The sequence below is a fragment of the Branchiostoma floridae genome, chromosome 2, assembly GCF_000003815.2.
Source record: "Branchiostoma floridae strain S238N-H82 chromosome 2, Bfl_VNyyK, whole genome shotgun sequence".
Lineage (NCBI taxonomy): Eukaryota > Metazoa > Chordata > Leptocardii > Amphioxiformes > Branchiostomatidae > Branchiostoma > Branchiostoma floridae.
In genome coordinates, this window is record NC_049980.1 from 1,652,316 (window position 1) to 1,661,155 (window position 8,840).

The 8,840-nt window shown below is 41.4% G+C and overlaps 1 long non-coding RNA gene across 1 annotated transcript in view; it reads left to right on the forward strand.

Annotated features, from left to right (window-relative positions):
- The first annotated feature begins 1,661 nt into the window (after nt 1–1,661).
- Nucleotides 1,662–8,840, forward strand: part of LOC118410630 — an 11,799-nt gene continuing 4,620 nt past the window's right edge. Inside the window, exons 1-3 of the long non-coding RNA XR_004830580.1 lie at nt 1,662–1,707; nt 4,968–5,139; nt 6,646–7,647. This is a non-coding gene — a long non-coding RNA (uncharacterized LOC118410630). The remainder of the gene's footprint in view (nt 1,708–4,967; nt 5,140–6,645; nt 7,648–8,840) is intronic.

An 8,840-nucleotide genomic window follows, 5' to 3' on the forward strand; every position in this document is an offset into this window, starting at 1 on the left:
GTGCCGTCAATCATGGTGATTGACAGTACAGAAAACATTATTATGCACGCCCATGTTTCCATATATGGGTCGACCTCGTGAGACCTCGACAGACTCAAGCTGCGAGAGATTAAAACCCGGAAGTGACCGCTGCCCTCCCCATGATAGGACGTCATCTGAATGCTACTAACACGTAAATAGAATGCGACGCTACACGAAAAACAACTTCAAACACACAACACATAATATAGTCGTGCGACTGTTATTGTCTATCGTTGTGGACAACGGTTGTCTTTAGACATGCGTTCAGAGTATTACGGGGCACCCGCGGTGCAGGATACCATTTGCGGTGCGTGCGTGACCCACAGTGACCGCTTGCTCGCAAATCAAAAATGGCGGGAGAATTCCTTATTTTCGTCAGGCGTTCAGGCCGTTTTCTGGATATCCAGGAATCGTCCTCCTGTTCAGGCCGTTTTCTGGATATCCAGGATTCGTCCCGAGTCTTTTCAAGCCGTTTTCTGGATATCCAGGATTCGTCCTGAGCCTGTTCAAGCCGTTTTTTGGATATCCAGGATGCGTCCTCCTGTTCAAGCCGTTTCCTGGATATCCAGGATGTGGCCAGGCCTTGTGTGACAAATGGACGCCATCTGGATGCTATTAACACGTTACCGTGAATTTGTCGCTATACGGAAAACAACAGTAACTTTATCCCATCTTGACTGCCATTTGTTAATTCATTACGCAAAAAGCATTTTGGGCCTGATACGTAAGTAACATGTAAACATCAAAGTATCATTATCAACATTCGTTTAAGTTCTGTAACACCAGGATCAACAGAATAAACTACACGATTTTCTTACGGGGAAATAAAATTACAAAGATGGCGGCTTTCTGACGAAAACAACATGCCCCCACCCTCCGCATAGTCTCCTCCCTCGAAAACAGGAAGCTCCACCCCCACGTACACGATAAACACCGTCGTCTATCCAGGAAACGTCCTGTTTGCAACGATTTCTGGATATCCAGGAATCGTCCTTCTGCTCAGGACGATTCCTGGATATCCAGGATTCGGCATATTACGAAAGTTAGATACTGACGAAAGTTGGATACAACAACCCTCATACGGACATGAGAACCCAACTGACCTTAAGGAACGTCAGAGGCGATGTACATTTCATTTGTTTTCCAGAAGACTTTTGGAACGCACAATACATTTCTTTGTTCTCTTCTGTTGATGTGCGTTGTGTTGATTCACAACATTACAGGTGTTGTGGAAAATGCAGGAAGCATGCAGTGATATTGTCTACATTTGGATCTTATCAAGTCTTACAGGCAGGCCACACAGTATTTGTTACATTTCAGGAGAACAATTGCAAGCCATTATTGACGAAATATTTATAACGTAGCGCTACAACGTACTAGCAGTGCTAGATAGCGCAATGTTTGGTATAAAAGTTATAAACAAGGCAATACTGAAACACTTTATAACACATCTGTCGATAAACGTTTCAACTGTAAAACATGGGTCTTGCAAAACAAACAAACAAACAAACAGGCAGACTGGCAGACAAACACAATCTATTTGCATATTTGCTGCTGGTATGTACGTACTTGCCTCCCATTGGTTAGAAGTACTGATTGAAGGACCAATCATAGCGCAGAAGCTAATTCAAGATGGTGATGTCTGTTACTTGCTGCAAGCAAGCGGGTGTCCTTGCCTTGATTTGGGTGAGTATTTTCGGGAATTTCTACGCTATCTGAGACTGAAATTAACGGGAAGAATACATAACAGATGAAGGAATTGATGTGTTAAGTATTTTAGGAGATATCGTGCGCACTTATCCGGAAAAAAGACGCGAAGCTAAGGGACTTTCATGTGGAGTATGATTCGTGCTCTCGTCTGTTCTCGCGCCCTTGCGATAGCTCGTTCTCGGATTGCCGGGCCGGGCAGATATTTTGGCGCCCATATTAATGAATGAATGAATGAATATAAAACCATCTGAAACCCCAGTCAGCTAAACAAACTGCCCAACATACGTCATAGTAAGGATTCATTGATCAGTGAAGGTTGATTTACCCTAGATACGAGCTCAACTGTGTGTGTGGCTTTATTCTGATGGGCTGATAAAATGCTCTTCTTTGAATGTTTGATCAAAATTAGACGCCGTACGCATAACTATCAGGACAAAACCGTCTAAAGCCAGCATAATATGGCAGGAAAATATGATGCACGAAGAATACATCCTATGTATAACAATATTGGCGTTTTTCTTAGTGTATTTTACAGTAGTATCTTGTTTTGGAACCTGCCCCCCTCCCAACTACTACTACAGTCAAACCTGTCTATAGCGGCCACTCAAGGGACTGGAGCAATATGGCCGCTAAAGACAGGTGGCCACTATAGAGAAAATCTTGATCAATTGACACATGATTTCAGTTCCCACTAATCTTTCTCACCAAGTAACATCTGTAACATCAAGTAACATGTCTCGATCGGTAAATTCACTGACAAAGACTCGCACTTGAATGCTCAAGGCATGCATACCTTCTGCTACCACCAAAATGACCCTGTCGGGAACTCCAAATTCTCGCAAACTACATTTCTTAATCATTACGAATCCAAGAGACCGACAAAAAGTGACCACTATGGCCAGGTGGCTGCTATGCAATGGTGGCCGCTAATAAAGGTTTGACTGTAGTTACAAAAAGAGTTCGGATACCTCATACCTCCTGAAATATATAATTAGAGCTTTTTTACATCTTATGCAAATTTCTTCCACACTTGCATCGTATTGCCCCAGTGTCAGTTGACGGTAAACCGTTGCGTTTGTGTATTATTAGCAGGCCACCGGAAATTTTCTAAACTCAAGTTTATACGACGTGCCTAAAGCTAGATTAAATGTAATTTTGACATTTTCAGGGCCCACTTGACTACTGTGTAGCGGGACCAGAGATGCCCGCACTGTTGTAGGTACGAACTGCAACCAACGGATAGACGGTGACTAGTGAGAGGGCGTTCGACTAAGCGATTACTTCGTTAATTCAGGTCAGTTTAATTGCCAGGTTAAGTCCTTATCCGCAGGTCATTCAATATTCAGCCTCTAAACAATGGTTCCCTATACAAAAAAGAGGAGAAAGAAACTGTTAATAACTCAACTTTCTGACGTTACTGGCACACAAACATACCCTCATATGAAAGCCCGACATCTCAGCTATCCGAAAAAACACATTTCGCCAAGTATCTAACGTTGAAACTTCCGGGAAACTGAAACAATTGACCCCTGACCTCACAACCGCACCACAACCCAGTGAGAAGGCCATGTGCTAGGACAAAAAAGTCCCAACTTTATACCCCTCAGCAACCACAAAAATTCAGCTTTCAGCCGAATCACTGGCGGATGCCCTCAAGACGCACGTTTTTGGTGTTTTTATATAACTTCATGCCTCACGTGTAAAACATGTCAATTTGTTTGGCGATTGTTGAGGAAGTTAAATATATGATAGGCCACTACGCAATGACCTTGCTTTGAACTCAACCATTTTTAATACTCAAATTTCCTTGGTGACGCAAAAATTGATTACTGTACACATATCCGTGTTTTCGTGCATATGACTGCTCTGTGCATTAACTTGGGTTCTTCGCAATATCATTCAGCACTGTTGATGAAAACACATCAGGGCTCGAAATACCACCTGCATATGCAGGTTAGTGCAGGTAAAATTGGAGCTGTGCAGGTATTTCTGATGTCCACCTGCACCTAACCTGCACTGGTCCGTGTACCGTGTACTGGTTAACTTGTGCCCTGCAGCTGACTGAGAATGAGATAAAAAAAAATTTGGAGTTTGAATAATTTTTCTTCGTAAATTTTCTAGAGGTTTCCTTGTCGTAGACTTCCTCCGTCAGCACATTTCACCATTTGTCTTGTCGTAGATAAGATAGTGTGCAAAGACAATTTGTATATTTCGTCTTTCTAAACCGGTACAATACTAAATGAGCATGTCCATAATAGTATTTAGTAGTAACCAAGGAGGTTGAAAGAAGGGTTAGTAGGGAGGAAAGTCACGAGTAAGGTTTTTGTGAAAGATACCTGTACACTTCAAAGGAGATGTATGTTGCACCATATTCCGTATGTTGCTCATTCAAAAACATTTGATGATGATGCAGCTACTTTCCTAGGCCTGAATGAAAACCTTCAAAATAAATTACATACTTATTTCATACAATGTCATGTAATTTGAACATGTCGCTATACAAAATGTACATAGGTCAAGGTAAAGTAAATATGCATCATAATAGCCATTCTTCATATTGCTTCCAATGATGTGTACATGTATACGGCGGAAAATGCCCCCGTGGCACCTTGTTTGTTTATTCAGATCTCCATTAGACTTTACAATTTTCATCTTCATAACCGTCAAAATTCACCAGTATTAAAACAATGCTACTATGCAAGAGGAGTATTACACAAAATGTATAAACAACATCTTTGTAGCAACATGGAATGGATTGTGCACATGTTGGGGAAACATCTACACTGATGGGGAATGATGGGGAAAGTGCATGACCGGAAGACATCCAGATCACGATAGTATTGATACCATAAATTTGTATCCTGAACTCAGCCCAAGTAGGAAATTCAGCGTCAGCATTCAGCACCATGTTTGCTTGGGCGAGAGAGACCAGACTTAGACTTAGACTTAGGGGCTCCGAGTCCTGTGTCGTCCGACACATGAGGCAGTCAAGTGGGCCCAGCAGGCTCTGTCGGCAGCCATTCCCCTTACATCCATCCAGAGACCAGAGACTAACCAATAATGGCGGGAAAGTCCTGTGACCAGCGCTGATTGGACAAATCGCTCTTTGGCTATTGACACACTCTAGCCAGAATAGCCACAGCAAACAATGATTCTATCAAGTCTTTCATAAACCCTTCAGTGACCTCAATTCCATACACCTTTCCTTGATCATGATCCTGTTTTTCCCCACACAGACCCTCCTGTGCACAGACCCTCCTCTGTCTGATGTCCACCATGTGAAGTTCAGTCTAACTGGGAACCACGTCGCCCTGTGGGGGCCTGGTGGGGTCAGCATCATGGAGGTACCCAGGAGGTGGGGCAAACATGCTGAGTTTGAGGGAGGCAAGGCCAAGGTCAACTGCGCAGGTAGAAAGTGTTTACTGTAATTTTTGCTGTGGTGTAGATATAATGTTCATGGTTTTCGCAGTGACTGCTTCACCTCGAGCCAAAAGCTGCTGGTGCACGCAGCACAGTTATGAGACCTGGCTATCACTCGTTCTCATTGAAATGTCGAAAATGACATTGAAAATGACATTTTTTTGGTCGAAAAATAAATCGGCTTTATTTTCACTGAAAACTACTTGGTTGTTTGGGAAAATTCCTCTTTTAACCATAGCCAAAAAATGGAAACTTATTATTTTCGGTCCATTGGTAATGCATTACAGGGCACGTAACAAACGTTACCGGTAACGTTTGTTATAACAGTAGACTTTACCCTGTTTTCTTCGAAAGGACTTACCTTATTGACTACATCATTTAGGTATGAGTGGATGTCCCTAGGGACATTTGAAAAGTGGGTAGCTTTTTAACACCAGGTCCAATAGAAAGCTTAGACAGCATCGAACAATGGTAACGTTTGTTATGTACAGTCATTTTTGTACAACATTTTGTTAAGCAAAGTGGGATACAAATGACAGTCAACAAACCTTTCTTGTTTCTTTAGAAAGCCAGAAAAACTGTACAGCGTCACAAAAACGGCAATTTCTAGTCTTATACATGCATGATATAACCGTGGCAACCATCGTACTAGTGGTGGTAACGTTTGTTACAGAATCTGGCGACAGGCATAAACCACCTCACACAGCCTCCAAGATCAGTGACAGGAGCGATCTAACGTGATCGGACAGAGGGCCTGGGTAGCTGGTTTTACCTGCCGAACAATCATTCTGGGAACTGAATTGTTACATTTTTGGTCACTATTTGAATTCTTCGTTTCTTCGCAGGCGACAGCCATTTTTCAGGGTGTGAAATCCCACCCGTGGCTATAATAATCTTCTAACCCATCAATCTATACGAATGTTGTGGTACATCTTTTGTAAAACATTACTGGGGTTGTGGAAAAATGAAGGAACCAGTGATGTTGTCTATAATTTGCTCCATATCAAGGCGTAAAGTCAGGCGACAGCATTTTGACATTTAAATGAGAACGAGCCTATAACACTATCTGGAAGCCGGCAAAAACACTTATAAAATAAATTCAATGTGAACTTAAAGGCATTTAGTTTGTCTTTCTGTAAAAGAGATATAACTTTTACAGCTGATTTTCATGTGTCATTTTTTGCCCTCTGGCTCTGAGTATAGAATAAGTATGTAACATTATGTTAAATTTTTCTAGGCTGAAAGTGAAGCTTTGAAATTGTTTAACTTATGAGTCATCCGTCAGACTGTAAAGCTTTTAGAATCATTCACTGCATTTGTAATTGTAGAATTGTAGCCTGAAGTTTTTAAACTCAAACAATTGCAATGTAAGTACCTGACAGGAATTGTAGGAATGGAATCTTCGAATGCTTTCTTTTCTTGTTGAATAGTATGATTGCTGGTACATTTTGTATAACTTACTTGACTCTAAGAACTGTCACTTCATTCTTACAGGTCTTATCCAGTAGCAGAGAGATTGTTTGCTACCCAGTGTTCCTTGCAGCTGCTGCAGGTAGACTGGCATCCAGGCAGCCCATCAGACACCCACCTGGTCATCCTCGCATCTGACAATGTGCTCAGGTGGGACACAACTGTGCTATTCTCCAGACTATGTTCAGTCAAGTTGAATAACAGTCTACCAATGAATGTAGGCATGCTGAAGAAAGTTTCTTGACTGGAAATATGCGGCTCCAGATGTCTTACTGAGGAATGACTGCAGTGCGATAGATGTCGATGAGAGGAATAAGTCTACTCTACTAGTACAGTCTAGCAATGAATGTGTCACCCTAACCCTTACCCACTATCCTCTCAGCCAGACAAATGCACAGGTTGATACTGATTAAAAGTGTCATTCCCATGTTCCAATCTACATCACCATCATGTCTCTGGAGAAAGATTCGCAGATAGCACAATGTAACTATGCTTCAATGTAACTAATTTATGTCCATTTTAAAGTTATAGGTTAATGACATATAATCACAGTACCTTGTTGACCATGTTTGTTTTTTTGTTGTAGGTATGACCTGCACAAGTAAATACAATGTTACAATAGTTGCTCTTTTTCCGACCAAATTGCACCTGTGAGCATCGGGTGTCACTGCAGGTGTAGGTATTGAACTGGATGGACAGACATCCTGCGTGCGTGCATGCATTCACGCACATGCATTCACGTACATGTAGATTTCAATTTTTTGGTGTTTTTGTGTTCCAGTAATTTGGTAGAAATTAAACAAAACAAAGTATGTTTAGACAATCATTACACATAGATCACACTTTTCTGCAATGGACACGTACCATCTTTTTCCTTATCACCTTTCTTTACTTGTGATATATATTCTAACAGAATATATGACATAGAGAAGCCTGACAGCCTGCACCAGTCCTTCCAGCTGGGAGAGTCTGCCGACAGTTTCTCCCTTCACTCTACCAGCAGTGCCACCTTCAATCAAGCCCTGGGTAAGGTCATTGATTTATACCTGGTATATCCAAATCATATCTTATTTTGGACCTACTCTTTTCAACGAGTGTGGTGGGATCTTTAATTGTGTCTTAGAATTGTACATGAAGCTGTTGGCTTTAGGTACAGGTCCCTAACCACAGGTACCTTTAGTCACCAGTGTTGAGTGAGGAAATCGGTGTCAAGTGTCTTTCCAAAGGGCACAAGATAGGGGCCTGCTAGGGATTTGAACCCAGAACCTTTAGATTCTATTTCTACAATATTAAACAATGTTCATTGTCATATACCTTGAAGAATGAATTTTGGGCCATTGATAAGTATTATAGCATTTTCTCATTGATCATGCAAATTATTTCATTTGCATAATTTTCATCTATGGGGCGTCTGCAGGCGCAACAGCTAGGGCGTTGGAATCAGAATCAGTAGGTCCTGAGTTCAATACTCGCCATGCCCCTGCCCCCATGACGTCGGAGTGACGCCCGCCAAGCCTCATTGCTAATCTGTCTAAAGGTGCCCAAAACACCTATGGCTTTGGTGTTACCAGTGTGTCAACATCTGCACACTTGCCGCTAAGACCCATGAATATTTTTTTCATCTATGAATGGTCTTCTCTTTCTGTTTACATGTGTCTTAACGTTCGCATAGTCCTATCATTTGATAGAGCAGGTTTATGAAGTATCATCATTAATGAAGGAAAATTAGGTTCTGATATACATAAATTGCTTCACACATGTGCACCCATGTCCTTGGATATTAATTTGTCTGGTGCAGGTAATGTTCAATGTTGTTACCTGCACCAGTACAGGTATGCAGAAAAAAGTATTTCGAGCCCTGATTATGTATTTTGTGATTAAACATGCTTATATTAAGTAGTAGATCTAGACTTTGGCCACAGCAAGTAACTTTTATGGATGACATCAGTGCATGGATTGATTACAAACTTTGGGACGTAATTATGGTTTATGTTAGTTGTGTTTTTTTTTTCTGTGGTGTGTGATATGGTGTTTAGTACGGTGAGACTAGTATTTGATATAGACTGAGTTTATTACTGAACCTGGCTTGTTTGTGGTATTTTGTAACATTTATTAGATAGCAGGGAAGGCGCCAAGGCAAAATTGGCATCTTATTCATGATAGTCAAGTGCCCTTTTTATCCTACTGTCTTGCTGATCATCATTTTCTGTATGCCAGAT